We start from the raw sequence: 16,334 nt of genomic DNA, 5'->3' as shown, positions 1-16,334 counted from the left end.
AGGTTTATACTAATTATTACAAATGAGGGAAACCATTGAGCCTATGTTCCTTTGAGTCTGGCTTACTTAATATGATTTTTTTCCAAGTCTTTCCATTTCCTTACAAATGGGGTGATGTCATTCTTTCTGATGGCAGCATAGAATTCCATTGTGTATAAATACCACATCTTCTTGATCCAATCATCAACTGAGGGACATCTGGGTTGGTTCCATATCTTTGCTATAGTAAATAGTGTTGCAATGCTAGTGGATTTAGTATGTCCTTGTTTCTGGATGAGTGGATAAATGCCAAGTAGTGGAATTGCTGGGTCATAGGGGAGCCCCTATGTTTAGTCTTTTGAGGCACTGCCATATTGCTTTCTATAGTTGTTGAACGAGTTTGCATTCCTACCAACAGTGTAGTAGTGATCCCTCCTGGCCACATCCCCTCCAGCATCTGTTATTAGATTTCCTGATCATGGCCATTCTAACTGGAGTAAGGTGGAATGTAGAGTTGTTTTGATTTGCATTTCTTTTATGGCCAGAGATGTCAAGCATTCTTCATGTGTCTATAGGCCATTCTTATTTCTTCTTCAGAGAAGCCTCTCTAAGTCCTTGGCCCATCTTTTAATGGGATGGTTGTTTCTTTGAAGATTAGTTTTGGAGGGATTCATTTGCTCCACTTCTAGGGTTTGTTGGTTAGAGCTAAGAGTCTTTCAGATTTGTTTTCCTGGGTTGGCTTTGAACTGCACTTCTCAGATGTAAGCCTTCTGGGTAGCTAGGATTATAAGTGTAAGCCACTGACACCTGGCTTCTACATTTTTTGTGTTGTGTCGGTTGTGGGTCTTGAATTCTGGGCCTGGGTACTGTCCCTGAGCTCTTCAGTTCAACACTAGTACTCTACCACTTGAGCCACAGTGCCACTTCTGGTCTTCTAATGGTTAATTGGAGATAAGAGACTCACAGACTTTAGTGCCTGGGCTGGCTTTCAACCATGATCCTCAGATCTCAGCCTCCTGAGTAGCTAGGATTACAGGCATGAACCACTGGCACCTGGCTACATTATTTCTTAAGAGTAAAGACACTAAGAGATGTTTCCTATCTGATAATGTACATATTATATCTAAAGGATTTAGTTTTAATGATAGTTTGGGTAGGATGTCTTTTTTAAAACTGTCTTTTAATTAACAAGGTAATGAATGCATAGAGGGCTTACAGTTACATTTGTAAGGTAGTGAGTACATTTCTTCTGGAACATTGTTACCTCTTCCCATGTTTTTCTCCCACTTTCCTTCTCCCTACCTCCTGTCAAGTTATAAAGTTCATTTCCAACATATCTTGTGAACGTCATTGTTACATTGGTTCACCCTTTATCAATTTGTAATGAAAAAAATCTCATCGGAAATACTCCTCTGTCCAGTGAGTGAACAGAGTTCCTGACAGGTTGGGGATGGCATAGGCTGGTGGCAAGAAGAAACATTGCTAGGTAGCCAGGCCTTTATTCTGTGTGAACATTACTATTTGCTGGTTTTTCCCAGGCCATTTTTTTTGCTCTGCTCTTGGGCTTGGTCTTCTCTACCCAGATATGTTAAGTAAATACTTGATGGTTGAAAGATCCATCTGTTTCTTAGTGGCCAAAGTTCAAGTTAACTTAAAGATTAATCTTAGGAAAGAGTTGAAAACCATCACAGTGACGATTGTATAGCAGAATATTCTGTACTTGATTCAGCAAAATCAAACACCGGAAAATGGGTACTAAAGAGGGATGGAGTAGGGTCAAGGGATGACTGGAGAGGAGAAGAGAGGGAGAATGCAGCCAAGAATCCAATGTGTATCCTGAGAGAAGGGTTGGGTTGGGTAGGGGATCATGGGAAAAATGTTGAAAAGGGGTGGCAGTAATCAAGATGCATTGTTAAACTGTTTTGTAGAATGGCAACTGCTTAAACAATGAAAATCATTTAAAAAAACAAAGAATATTCTGTACTTGATACATTGGAGGTCTTCTTCAAGTGCAGATAAAACCTCAATGATCAAAAATCCAGTCTGCTAAAGAACTCAAATATCTTGTTTTGGTTTCATTTTTTTTAAGTGGAAACAAGCTATTCTATACTCTTTCACGTTTTATTTCAGCAGAGACTACCCCTACTTCTCTATTCTGAGCATGGGAAAGGGATATTATAAAAATTCAAAAGCAAATCAACCATTTTCCATATTTCAAATATAAAGAAAACCTTAAGCCTTCTAAGATCATATATTACTTTTTTCCCTAAAGGCCAAATAAATTTTCATTGGCTATTTCATTGGCTATTTGGTAGTGAAAATGAGCCGGTCAGTTAACTGTTACTTAAGTTCATTTTTTTCATATATTTTTATTGTAATTGATAGAAGGGTTACGTTATATTTACCAGATGGGAGGTGCATTAATTCACATACATTGATACCCTTTCTCATGTCTTGGTTAAGTTCATTTCTTATTGAAATAACATTCAAAACCTAGTGTACTTTGGGGCAATAGAGTAGAGAGAAAAGCACTGTTCAATTCATAACAGATTTCTTTCACAATGCAAAGAAACAAAGAGGCTCTTGGCTCTCATGTCCACCCATGCTAATGACAAGGACTCAGAGGTACCTAATAAATGAGCATCAGAATGAATTAAGCAGTAGGAATTAGAACATTAGAGGCATCTATAATTGTTAACAGCACCATCTTTGTGCTAGGAGTGGTGACACACACCTATAATCTCAGAAGTTGGGAAACTAAGGAAAGATGAGCTTAAGGCTAGTTAGCAAGTCAGCCTGAGCTGCACACAAGGCTTTGTCTCAAAAATAAGAGTCGGGGGTGTTGCTCAGTGGTAGAGTGCTTGTATAAGACCCTGTGTTGATTCCTGAGACTATTAAACACAAAAATGAATAAATTAGAACACAGGATATATTCCTAGCCGAGGGCCCACTGTCCTCCCGCACTCAGCCTTCCTTCCCCGGAGCACGAACAGAGACGCCACGCAGCTTCATCAAGGCAGGAAAATCTCTCTCCAGTACCCCTCCCCCCCAGGAAGTCCCTCCAGCTAATATACCCTCACCCTAGGTCCCAGCAGAGAGTGATAAACAATAACACGTTTGTAACCAATGGTAATCGAGTCTTGTGCCCTGCCTCTTGCGCCTTGCCTTGTCTCAGCAGAAAGTTATTAGACATGGCGTTACTCGGCCCCCAACATCTCCCTGTCTTTATTTTAGAAAAAAGACAAAACCTAAGATATGTGGGGCTACCATCATATCAGATCGACTGTGCGTGTCTTAGGTGTCTCCAAGCTCGCTAGTCTTCTTACCCGACATGGGATCACCAAGTCCTTTTTACGTGGCTCCTGTCTTAGGTTGATAGGCTACCAGCTGTCCATTTAAGCAAATCAGACCTGAGGAGAAGCACCTATTTTCATGGGAGCAGATGCCTGTTGTATTAGCATTCACTTTCTGCGTTGACTTTGTAGGCAAGCAATATAGACATATTACAATTATAGCACATAAAAATATATGCAAACCAATCAATCCTGCACATCTTTGATCAAGTCCCAAAATAGTCTCAAGATAACCAATGACCCAAGGTTAGAATATTAACATGTGTCATTTGTGCACATAACAATTTCAGTCCTCACATGCTGATTAATGGCTTATTCAAAGCATTCTCTGTAGGAACTGCAGTGGCAAGGGCAATACTCGTGGCAGTAACGGCAGCTACAGATGTGGCATTGGTCATCACCACGGCCAGGAAAATACCAAAGTCTTTTTTACTGATGAGCGGGAAAGCATTCTCCTCCGCCTGTACAAGCACTGTTATATACTGAGGGGTTCTGACCACAACAGCCAGAGAAAACAGGGAAGCATTCCAACATTAACTAAGAAAACAATATTAATAATTAGAGATTGAAACCAATAGAAAAAACAAAGACTATCACACAAGCCATAGGGAATAGCAGGGCAATGGAAGAATTAGAAGTCTTCCAATCCCCCTGCGTTTTGTTTTAAACTACTGTCCTATCTCACCTTCCAAAAATGACTCTGGTCCCTTCATTTTAAGGGGGTTATGGGCGAAGATCCATTTTCTGTAACTTCAAGCTGACTCAGGGGTGTTGTCTCTATATTTTGCTAGGGACCCTAAAAAGCTTTAGTCTTTTCCAACTATGGGCGGTGGCTCCCTATTTTGCAATTCTGCACCCGAGCACAGGCTTTCTAAATCACTACCACTTAATTCTTTCTCAAGTATTTTTCCAAGCATCTCTGTGCTTCTTTTCACCTGTTCTTAAACTGTTTACTCCCATTTAAGTTGCTTCATAGTTTAGACTTAGATTTACCCAATTGCCTTTGTTTTTCAAGTATGAATTTATTATCTAGCATGCAAAATTAATATCAGTCGTTCCGGTCTGAACCCATTTCGGTTCTATTCTAAAATTCCTTATTCTGGTTCTTTTTCCAAACCCCTTCTTGCCTTGCCCTTATACCTCTCTGGCCAGTGACTCTTCTACCCTGCCAAAGTGGCCTGTGCTTCAGAGGTGATCTGGGAATGATTATTGCCTCACTCTCCGCGAGGTTCCTCAGTTTCCCCACCGTGCCTGCACTTCGGAGGCAGACTGGAAATTATTAAAATCTTTTACTGTTGGAACACCTAGCTGCTTCTGCTGTATTTGCCTCTGTGCTTTGACACAGCTGCCGCTTGTCTTTTTTTCTCCTTAGCTTTGGGAGGAGTTTTTGTTTTTTCTATCTCTTGCCTTTATGGGTTTTTCTTTTTCTTTCTCTTTTGCTTTTTTATGGGTTTTTTCTTTGTGAGCAACTTTAGTTTGTATTTTCCTTTCAGGTTTCGCTGGTTTTTCAGTCTTTGAGGAGTTTTTCTTCTTTGACTTTTGCAGGTAGTTGCTTCACTTTCTCTTGTTTACCACTTTTTTTCTATTTCTTTCTCTTTATCGTTCTCTTTGTCCCTCTCTTTCTCCTTGTCTTCCTGTCTTTTTCCCTGTAAGCAATTTCAGCCTGCATTTTCCCTTCAGGTTTCCCTGGCCTTTCAGTCCCTTTTTCTTTTTCTTTGTTCCCTTCAGGTTTCTCTGTTTTTTTCAGTCTTTCCTCCATGTATCTCTCACTTGGCTCAACTTGCCATCATGCCCCTTTCGTGCCCCATTTTGTGCCCCACGTTGGGCGCCAGTATGTCAGGGTCCTTCGTCCCCGGTCCCGCTCCACTAGTAGGAGGGATGGGGAAAAACTCGCCCCAAATAGACCAAGCCTCGAGAGGAGAGGGCCCACTGTCCTCCCGCACTCAGCCTTCCTTCCCCGGAGCATGAACAGAGACACCCCACAGCTTCATCAAGGCAAGAAAATCTCTCTCCAATACCCGCCCCCTCAGGCAGTCCCTCCAGCTAATATACCCTCACTCTAGGTCCCAGCAGAGAGTGATAACACATTTGTAACCAATGGTAATCAAGTCTTGCGCCCTGCCTCTTGTGCCTTGCCTTGTCTCAGCAGAAAGTTATTAGACATGGGGTTACTCGGCCCCCAACATATACCTCATATAGTTGTGACTATTGCATATTTAGTGCTAGCACCAGTCCTAAGGTAAAAACTTCATTTAATTCAGTGAAATTATTTATTCTCATTTATTTTAAGTTCAGCAATAAGACTATACCACAGACATGCCTCTTAGAGTGTAGTCTTAACTTCATAAAGGCCAAAGGTCTCGTACCTACCTTAGTCTTTGCACAGTGTCATTTTAACCAGTAACCTGGCGACTCATTTCAAGAGGAGGGCCTCTTCTTCCCCTCTGTCTGTGGCAGCATACCAGGAGAAGTCCATCAGAGGGCTGAGGGCTGCTCTAATTCCTTTCCTATCCTAAATCAACTTCCTCTCTACCTCCTTGCTGTGACGAGAAACCAAATTTGACAAAAACAGCAGACTGATTGTGGTCTCTCCTCATGGAAATCAAGCACTGAAGTAAGAAAATGATTTGTACAGCCATGCAGAGGAGAATTAGTGTAGTTCCAATAGGGGGAGAGGAGACATTGTGTTTTTAAACAACCCAAGAGTGACCCAGTGTCCCATAGCTGACGTTCCCTGCCAGCTCTGTGCTAAGAAAGGACATGATCATTTGGGACACTGGAAGCAGGAAAAGGCCACAGCCAATAGCTTTTCTCCCAGAGGGTGAAGATAATTTAAAACATGATACTTTTATCATTTTAATGGCAGCTCTTGTTAGCTTTATACTTTAGTATGCATGACATTTTGAGTATTTCCTACAGCATAAACATTTTTCTGTTTAGCTTCTCTTCAATTACAATTTTAATAGCCATATACAATCTTTCAAATGACGCATTCTAATTTACTTAACTATTCCCTCCTTGAGCATTTATTTTTATTTTTATAATTACAAATAGTGCTATGATGAATATCTTGGTAAATCGATTTTTTTTCCTCCTGTATTTTGGACTGTTTCCTTAGCACAGTTCTCAGAAATTACTGGATCAAAAAGAAACTACATTTTTATGCTTCTTAATACACAGTGCCAAATTGCTTTCCTAAAGGGCTGCACCAATTACAATCATGGAAGCTACAGAAATAAGTGTCATGATCATTCTTCAGATAGTGTATAATTTTTTTTCTTTTTTTGGTGGGTCATGGGGCTGCACTCTGTCCTTGAGCTCTTCGGCTCAAGGCTACTGCCCTACCCTTTGAGCCAAGCTCCACTTCCATTTTCTAGAGGTTAATTGGAGATAAGAGTCTCAGGGCCTTTTGTGCCCAAGCTGGCTTTGAACCTTGATCCTCAGATCTCAGCCTCCTGATTAGCTAGGATTACAGGCGTGAGCTATAGTGCCTGGCCAGCATGATTCTTAACAGAAAAATGGTTTTTAAAAAAGTTCTTTCAATTAATAATAAGAAAACGTTTGCCTCTATTACCATCTATATTAACAAATTCTAAAAGATATTAACCTAAAGCATTAAAGACAACTAGGGAGAAAATATGCAAAATTAACGTAAAATGTTTAATAGCTAATGAAAGAATTCAAGACTATCACAAATGAAAAGGCAAAGGGTGTTGATTTTAGATAGGAAAGAGCAAAACTAGGAATATTGATTTGTTATAGTAAATTTGATGTAAGAGTAATAAAGGTATCAAAGGGTCATTCTGTTGCTTTAGACAGCTGGTTCTAAAGTTCAAGTGGAAAATAATTAGGAAAACTTCTGATAAGAAAAATGAGGAAATATAGCCTCACTTGATATTAACTCTTATTGTAAAGCTGCACTAAATAAAGCAATTTGGTATTTTTACATGAAGCAGGCAGATTAGTAGAACACAATCAAAAGTATAGAAATAGTCTCAAATACATGTGGAGAAATGATGTATGATCAGGATGGCATTTCAGATCAAAGGAGAAAAGAGATGGATTAGCCAACGATGGTATTTGTGCATTGACTAGCCATCTAGATATATTTTCATTTGCTTCAGGGTTTAAACATAAGATGAGTGGTGAGATCGGGGGGAGGGAAATGGGGATCAAGACATGAGAAAGGGTATCAATGTTTGTGAAGTAATGCACCTTCCCTTTGGTGAATAGAATGTAACCTTTCTATTAATTACAATAAAAATATATGAAAGAAAAACACATAAGAAATAAATCCATAACAGTACCCTATAAAATTCTGCAGTTTTAAAAATTATTGTAATAATAAATAGAAATTAATCTAAGTGTAACACAAATCACAAAAGTCAAGAAATAAAACTGTGATAAATGTAATACTTAAAATGAAAATGATTTTGGCACAACTTGTTATCAAATGTCAAAGAAACATTTCACTGCATAACTGAGGTGAGAATAATTTGTTATGTAGAAAGAATTACAAATAAGCATGTGTTTGAGAATAGTAGAAAAATAGTCAAAAGTTATAAACATTTGTTCATAGAAAAGGAAACAAAAACAATTCTTAGACCTATGAGCAGATCCTCAGTCTTACAATTTTATTTAGGGTTCAACTAGATGACCTCTTGTTTTCTACCCATAATATTATCAAAAGCAAAGTATATAACTGCTATTAGTAATATACATTTAGATAGTGCAAATGGAGGGAAATTTTCTTGACTTATCAAAATTACTGTCTGTAGTTTTTGTTCTGATGGTCTTTTGGAAAAGTCTTTAGTCTCTATATAGGGACATAATTGTTTGATGATACACATGTACATTGTGTATAATATCAGCAAGGAAATTACATAAACATGAATTAATAGGATACCGATTAAACAAAGTGAATGGTACTTCCATACCATCCGATTGTGAGCAGATGTATAAAAAGATAATAAAGCTTTTATGTGTCCTTAAAGAGTGACCTTGAAAAGTATCCAAAGTGGGGGGAAAGGTTATAGTGATGTTTAGGGTATGGTATCACCTTTAAAGATGAGAAAATAACAAATGAAGATGTATTTATGTAGGTATACATTCTATCCAGAGGAATGCACAGTAACAGATAACAATTACATCTGGGTATGGATGTTAGAAGTAGAAGGGGGACAGTTCAGGTTCCATGCTTTATAAAATCAAATTGATGTCATGTACTTCATTAAAAGCACTCAAGTTGGTGATTTTTCACAGTTGTATACACCCATGAAAACAGGGCCACAATGAGATGAAGACCAGTGTTATCCCTGCCATGATTTCATGCTCTGTTGTTACCCACCCCTTCCTCTCCTCTGCCGCTGGCCTCTAGCAATCACAGATCTGTGGTTCTTTTAAAAATAACAGCATTAGTGAGGTAATTCATAAACCATACAGTTCACCAGTATAAAAGGTATGCTTCAGCAGTTTTAGTATACTCAAAGTTGAATATTTTTTATATGTGTACTGGGCATTTGTACACTTTCTCTTGTGAAATGGTTGTTTGAATGCTTTCCCCATTTTTTTTATTCATTTGCCTTCGTGTTAATGAGTTTTGACTTATGTATTGTACATTGTAGTATCTTGCCATATGTGTATTACCCATATTTTCTCCTTTTTTTGCCCTTACTTTGTTGTTTTTGAACAACAGCTTTCATTTTTGATTATAAACAATTTATCATTTTTTCCTTTTGTAGTGTATTATTTTGGAACTGTGAGATATCTTTGCCAATCTCAAGGTCATGAAGGTGTTTCACCAACTTCTTTATATGTAAATAAATTTTAAAGTGTGAACTTTTATATTCTGTAACATTTTCACGATAAATTTTAGGTCTGATGTTCATTTTTTTCCTTTATGTAGATTCAGTAAATTCAACACTGTATGTTGAAAGAATTTCCTATTGCTACTGAAATGGCTTTGCATTCTTGCTAAAACCGACTAATATGTATATATGACATCTTTCTAGAACCTATATTCTGATTCATTAGTCTATATGTCTACTCTGCCTGGAATTCTATATTTTCTAATAACTGTACAATTATGCATACAGATTTGTTCTTTTATTTCAAGATTGATTTTGCTATTTTAGGTTCATAGCATTTCCATATAAATCTAAGAAATAACATGTCGATTCCTACAAAAGTGGCTAGAATTTTTATCATGTTTACAACTGACCTATTGACTAATTAGACAAGTAATATTAGTTTAATAATTTCATGCCTACCAAACTAGGCACAGATTGTATACCTCCTTTTATTTAGTTCTATGCTGATTTCTTTTAATAATGCTTTGTGATTTTTACTGACATGCCTTCCCTTATTGTATAGTCATCTCTATCCCTAAGTATTTCATGCATATATAATAATAATTTCATTGATACTATAAAGGGGTATATGATTTTATTTTCTGTGTTTTCCCAGAAAATAGAAGCATAATTATTGCTGTATAAAATAATACCACCTCCAATTAAGTGGCTCAAAACATTTCCACCCATTTCTATGGGCTGTAAATTCAAGTGTGGCTTACCATGGTAGTTCTACCATAAGTAGCTTCATAAGAACTTTCAGTGGGGCTGCAGGCTGAAAGCTTTTTAAGTTGGAGAGTCTGCATCCAAGTTATTCACTCACATGGCTGACAAGTTAGTTCTGAGTTGGTTAGATGGCTTCAGTTTCTCTCCTATGGATCTCTCTAGGGAGCTACTTGAATAACTCTCATGGACTCAGGGAGCTTTCTCCAGAGCAAGTAATTTAAAAGAGAGCAAAACAGAAGCTATGGTAGCTATGTGACCTACATTCAGAAGTCACATAGCATTATCTTCACATTATCCAATTGCTCAAAGAGGCCAGGACTATAATATATGGGAGACAAATACACAGGTCATGATAACTAGCAGGGGATGACCACTGAGAGCTATCTTGGAGGTTGACTAACACTGTGTGTGTGTGTGTGTGTGTGTGCACTACTTAGAGCTTTCCCAATGTGTGAGTTTTATCATTTTAAATCAGTTTGGGATGATATCAACCTTTATTTCTTTAAATACCATTTTGTGCCTCTTCCTTCCTCACCTCTACACCTATAACTCCAGTAGGTCGTAGTTATAGTCTACTTGCTTGACAAATTTTGTGGTGTCTTTCACTTTTTCCAGCCTGATTACTCTCTGTGTTTGATGCAGAATTCTTTGTAGTAGGGTATCTTTGAGTTCACTAATGTATCTGTTCATTTGGCACTTAGGTTCATTAGTGATAATTTTTCTTCTTCTTAGATATATTATTTGGGGGCTGTAGAATGTGTGGCTTTAAAAAATATTTTCAACATCTTTATATGCTCTTCTCTTAAATTATTGCTCTTTAATAGTAGCTCTTTTAATTTTTTAATCTGCTGATGTAGAATTATGTTCTAAGTGTATAATTTCCATATTTTGATTTTGATTCACTGATTTTTTTCCAGGAGTAGGGGGTCATGTGTTTCTCCTTGTTATATTTAGCAATTTTTATTGAACATTGGATATGAAAAATATATTATTGCTTAGAGTTTGATACTGTCCTCTGATGCATTGGTGTTTGTTTTGACAGATGGTTATGTATTCTATTTATTCATCATCTGATCCTTTGGAGACTCGCTGGTAATATTTGTTAGTGCACACTTTTATTTTATCATAGGGCAATTTCACTCATACTACCAAGGCTTAAATTTTCTCTTCCTCAGCTATTCAAAAGAGGTCTCTCCACTCAGAGGGATTCCAAACTGAATGTTTCTCAGCCATGTATGAGCTCAGAGAAATTTTAAACTAGAGAGCCAGTTGTTCTCTGCTGGCTATATGGAGTTCACTGACACATGTGCAGTTTGGGATTGTGCTGGAGAGTGGGACTCAAATGCAGATTTCTGGAGTTGTTAGATTGGGTAGTTCCTTCCCTTCTGGAAGGCTGCCCTGTAATTTCCAGCTACCTCAGTCTTCTGAGCTCTTCTCTCCTCAAGGTGGATCTTTTGCCAACCCTCCCCACCCCACCCTAAGGTTGGGAAATGGCTTCCAGGCTGCAAGTCTTGCTTTCCAGAATCACAGATCTTCAACTGCTAATTGTCCAGTGCTACGAAATAGACATTTATATATGTTGTTCAGCTTTCTAATTTTTTGGAAATTATGGAAGGGATAAGTGCAAATGCAATACAGTTATTACTGTATTACAGCCCTTGTTGCTATCATCATTTGTCCTTCCTTCTACCTTCTGTTCCCTAAAGTACTGTTCTCTGCACACTGTGTAGATTGAAGGTGCGTGCGTGTGTGTGTGTGTGTGTGTGTGTGTGTGTGTGTGTGTGTGTTTTGCTGGGGTTTAGACTCAATTCCTCATGCTAGCTTGACTTGCTCATCTAACTGGCATTCTACCACTTGAGCCATAATCTCCAGTCAAGCTTTTTGCTGATTATTTTCGATATGGAGTCCCACAGACATGTTCTGCTCAAACTAATTTTGAACCATAATTCTCTAATTCCTGAGTAACAAGACAAGAAGACAACTATTTCAGGGCAAAGGAGTCACACCTACCGAAGTAGAATACAGAGCTACATGTGAAGTTGGGACATTATAGAAGAGAAGAAATTGGAGGGCTAAGAGTGGTGTCATATTCCAAATTTTCATATGTGGTTGTTGGATTTTTTGGCAATATAAAAAGCAAATTTAGATGACAGAGTAATTTTCAAGTAGGTTCTAAGATCTATAGAAGGATGAGTGGTTAATGCTTGTAATCCTAGCTTTTCAGAAGGGAGATGTGAGGATAGTGGTACAAAGCCATTCCAGCAACAAGCCGGAAGGATGTCATGGCTCACATATAGAGCACCAACCTTGAGGAGAAAAAGCTGAAAGACAGCACTCAAGCCTTGAATTTAAGTCCCTGTACTGGCACGTGCGCACACACACACACACACACACACACACACACACACACACGTGACATTAGAGAAGGAATTTCACTTTCTGGTAATGAAGCAATTTATATTAATAAAGACTGTACAGAACTATAGTTTTATTCAGTAAGAGAAGATTATGAGCTTTAAATAAATTTAAACATGCATTTAATGTTTGTGATCCAATAATTATCTCTAAACTTACTCAATCATTTTAAAATCTTATTGGAAGGTCTCTCAATCAGTAGCTTGAGAACCAGACATATGAAGATACAGAAGGAAAGATAGGTACAAAATTATTCAAGAGATAGAATTAAAAAGACTTGGAGATTGACTAAACGGGGACTTGAAGAAGAGAAAAAAATGACAACTGATTCCTAAGTACCTGGCTTTGTTGATTGTGCATGGACAACAGAGAGAGGCATTTAGGAAAAGAATCATATTTGGGGAAGGAGGAAATGGTAGGCTCTGCTTTAGATCAAGTTTTAGATTTGGGGGAGTTCATATGTGTGTGTATATGTGTTTGCATGTGTGTACCATCTAACTGAAAATTTTTAGTTGAAAATGTGCTTTTTTGAGGCTTTGAGGATGGAGAAGGAAAGCTGGCTCTGAGGTAGTGAAGTGGGGGTCAGAGATTTTTATCGTTTCCAGAGGGAATTGAAAGTGGCCCATCTGGAACATCACTGGTATATGGGAATGCTCTTAGCTCCAGAATCGGAATTGAAAGCCACAGCCCTTGGATTCTTAAATCTTCCCCTTCGCCCCAACCAACTTAGACAACTGTCGAAATGAAATCCTTGCCTTGGGAAAAGGAAGGGCTTGATAGCTGGGAGTGACAGCACCAGAGGAACGTGGTGGGTGGGGCAAATGGGAATGGGCTCTGCCCAGGAAGGCTACCAGAGGCCTGGAGATTGACTGCAGGATTTCAGGTTGGTTTGAGAAGCTCGTGCTGGGGAGTGCAGCAATGACCCTGAAGGCCATCCTCTTTGGAATAAGTCAGGATGCTCAGTGGCTTCGTGAGCCAGGGTGTGTGAAGAGTTGGGAGACAGGACTTTACAGTAGGTGGGGGTACTTAACACTGAGGTCAAATATCCTTTGTCTTGGGAGGCCAGGCTGTCTGTGAAGAAGTGTTAACTGTTAGCAAGTGGTCTCTTCAGTACGCAAAACAGCAGAGGGGCAGAATTCTGGGGCATGTGGAATGTACACTGCCAGAGTAAATAGAATTCAACAGATTGGCATGAGGAGCTAGGGTATGTCATGAAGCCACACTCTGTCCTAGTTTGTGGCATGCCACTGGGTCATGAACAGGTGAACAAGAGACACACTTGCTTGTGCCCTCTGCCTGAAGTGTGCTGCATGCCTTCCCGCCAGACATTTTTGTTTATCCAGGGACTTTGGGGGTTGTTCTCTTTTTTTTTGGAGTGTTTATAAACTGCCAGGAAACATAGTGTGTATGGTTCAAGCACTGTCATTTCACATTTTAGACAAATACCCAGGATTTGATAACAAGGCAACCATGTTTCCTGGAATGTAGGTCCTCACCCTTACATGTGCCCTCCTTTCTGGCAGACAAATGATTTTGGTATGAGTTAATGAATGAGAACGTAAAGTCTATGACTCCTTAAACGTTGTCTGACCTTGAGCTGCAGAGTCTTTCACATTTGGGAAGGAATCAGAATAAGGAGGCAGAATGTGCAGCCTCCAAAGTTGTCTTCTGGGATTTAAATCCTTGTAAAATATGTGTGTTCTCTTTTCCATTAGGATTTCCATGAAGCCATTTCCACAATGAAGATTAGGGACACACACACACACACACACACACACACACACACACACACACAACCCCCAAGTATTTTATGTTGTGTAATTCTGGCATTCCGACATACTCACACATGGGTGTTCATACATACACACACACACATGTATGTGCACATACACAAATATACACATGACTCATTCATAGGCTTTTTGCTATCATATAATAGGTTCCTTTTCTATGAGTTTTCATATTTCTCCCTTAAGCAAAATTTTGGTGAGCTGTGTGAGGTATTGGGTATAATATTAATTTCTTTGCATTGCTATATAGTGTTTCATTTTATGGATGTACCACATTTATCCACTCAGATGGATTTCTCTAGTTTTCCAATTTGGTTATCACAGATGGCCTTGGCATGAAGTATAAGTATATGATTTTGTTTCTCTTGGGTAAATAGTAGAATAGGATGGCAGGTTGATTTGGAGGTATGTGTGTCTGTGTGTGTTTTAAACCTTTTATTTGAAATGTTTACCAATTTGTGTTACAAACATAAGTGCATGAGAATTCAGTTGGATTACATCTTGCCCAATGACTGGCCAGGTCTATCTTAAAAGAAAAATCACATTGATATAATGTGCAACCCTTGATGTGGTGGGGTCTATGAGCTGGTTCTAATAAATTCACTATTGTAAATGTGAAAAACTAAATCCCTGTGGGACGCTCAGGTCTCAGGTCCCTCGCTTGTAAAACAGAGAGGAAAGTAGGTTGTTCTTGTGAACCACATGCATAGAAAGTGTGCTTCAAAATTGCTTGATCCATATCAGATACACCACAAATACTGACTAGCACTGTCATACTTAGATCATAATGTTCTCATGGTGTAAGGAATGTCTAGTCTGGGTGATAAAATCTTAATGTTAAATTTGTATTCACCTTCTTCAGGGATAGAGTTGTAATCAGGGTCTTCTGGCCTTGTCTTCAGGCCTTCATCGTCTGCCTTATCAGTGGTTCCGTTGTTCTGCCGGCAACAGAGAAACAGCGATGGAACTGCATCTGGGCTGTGCAAAGAGCTAGTGGAGAGCACTGGTCTGGAGGCCAAGGACCACTGGCACAGATCTTTTTGCAAGGCAATTAGTGGCAGCCCCACAGTACCCTGGGGCTTGGCATGGCATCTGGGTGGATTAAGGAATTATGATCAGAACAAGACATAAAGGGATTGCAGCTGATGTAGATAAATGACTTGGAAGGCACCCAGACAGGAGGAAAACATGAAAGCAGGCTGTAGAATCAAATTGAGTGTGGGACCAGAGCACTTTACCAGAGGCAAAGACCATTGATCAGGTAACTCAAGGAATGCCAGGATTTCCTCTTCTGCTATATGTATTATATATACATATATATATATATTATATATTATATGTAACCACATTTTCCCCAGTTACCAGGATCCTAAGCTGATACCATAGCTTGGCTACTGTGAATTTCATATTAACAATGTCTTTAGTTCCTTCAGGTATAGAAGGAACTTGAGGAGTGGCAGAATTATATGATGGTTCTTTGTTCAGAAGCTTTTTGTGTTGTTGTTTTAGGAACTTCCATATTAATTTTTATAGCAGCTGGATTAATTTACGTGATTATCAAGAGTATATAAATGTTCCTGTAAAAGTGATTTCATGAATCATATTCTGAACATTGTTTTGAAGAAGGAATGGCTGGCAGAAGTCCCAGGGGAATCTCGGGGACACCAAGCTGAAAGGTGTTATCAGACCTCACCCCACTAGTGAATCCGGAGAATGTTAAGACTTCTCTTTCCTGCCTGTGCTTAGGGACATAAGTCCTTCCACACTAATTCTGACTGGAATAGAAGCCCACAAGATGAAATTTGTAAAAGCACCTGCAAGGGCAAGACAAAGGCTGCCTCTCACACGTGAAAGGTATGTTACTGTGCGAATCACAGAAAGAGAACACAGGGCACCTGGGAACTCATAGCACCCAGGCTAATTGTGTAAACTCTGAACTTCTAGAGCTGGAGCTTTATGTTTAAGGGAACAGAGATGAACATTCTGACCTGAGTTCTCTGGTAAACATCAAGGTTGACCTCTGACATGTTCCCATGTGTGTAAGATACATGATAAACTGTACATTCCAATTCAGTGGGTCTCAGGAGATCCAAGCATAAGTATTTCTAAACAACAAAAATCAAAGCCAAAGAAACAAAAAACATCAATGGGAGGACAATCTAGACTGGCCAAACACTGAAGAACCCGATTGTATACTATCCATACTCTTTAGGCCTCTGGCA

The sequence above is a fragment of the Megascapheus bottae genome, chromosome 4, assembly GCF_031878675.1.
Source record: "Megascapheus bottae isolate mThoBot1 chromosome 4, mThoBot2.hap1, whole genome shotgun sequence".
Taxonomy (NCBI): Eukaryota; Metazoa; Chordata; class Mammalia; order Rodentia; family Geomyidae; genus Megascapheus; species Megascapheus bottae.
This window is presented reverse-complemented; position numbering follows the sequence as displayed.